This window comes from Propithecus coquereli, unplaced genomic scaffold (genome assembly GCF_000956105.1).
Source record: "Propithecus coquereli isolate 6110/MARCELLA unplaced genomic scaffold, Pcoq_1.0 Scaffold13, whole genome shotgun sequence".
Taxonomy (NCBI): Eukaryota; Metazoa; Chordata; class Mammalia; order Primates; family Indriidae; genus Propithecus; species Propithecus coquereli.
The window spans coordinates 2256661-2257673 of NW_012137191.1; positions in this window are offsets into that span (position 1 = coordinate 2256661).

Consider the following 1013-nt stretch of genomic DNA (forward strand, 5'->3'; position numbering starts at 1 on the left):
CCCGCCTCGGCCTCCCAGAGTGCTAGGATTACAGCTGTGAGCCCCTGTACCCAGCCCACAATGCATAATTTTTAAAAATTCAATTATATGTACTGTAAAACTTCTTCGTTTTCTTAAGCTGATTTTTCTATCCAGAGGGAACCAACAGAAAGGTCTGTGTATCTTTCCAAAACTCTTCAATACATTTACAAAAATGGGGTCTTTTTTAAGGTTCTAGCTTTTTCTCCAGCACATGAATTATATTCTGTAAATTGTCCTACATCTTTAGTCCCCTTAATAACTTGAAAATATATTCTTACGTCAGTATATATAAATGTGCTATGTTCTTTATAGTGGCTACATTATGTTCCTCTGTTGGTGGCCACTTAAGTTATGTGCAGGTTTTGGCTGTCAGAAACAATGCACAATGAACACCCTTTGTGACTTATCTCTGTGAACCTCAATTTTTGTGTAGTAGGTTACATGTATTTCAGGATATGCACATTTTTTTTTTATTTAGGATATGCACATTTTTTTTTGTTTTTATTTAGGATATGCACATTTTAAACTTGGACAGAGACTGCTAAATTGTTCTCTGAATGGATTATATTACAGGCCTACCACCTACCTGATAGTCAAACCTTTGATACTGTGACTGAGCACGTGAGATTCGTTATCGTTCATAAGATCTTGGTGAACATTCAGGTCATCAAACAATGCATACCTGCCATGTGTAAGGAATTGTTAGATTCTTGTGTCACATTTAATCTTACCATACAATATTAAAAAAAAGTACAGTAGTAAGTGTATTTATTAAGCTTTTAATATGTGCCAGGCACTCTAAAACATTTGATATGTATTATACTTTATAAAAACAATTCTAGTAATTATCTTTGATTAGGAAATTGAGATGCATAAAGGATTCACTGAATTACTCTAGTTTCACAGCTACTTAAGTGATGGAGCCAAGCAAGATTCAGTTCTAGGATTGGTAGACATCAAAGTCCAAGCTTGACTTGGGGATGTTAATTGAG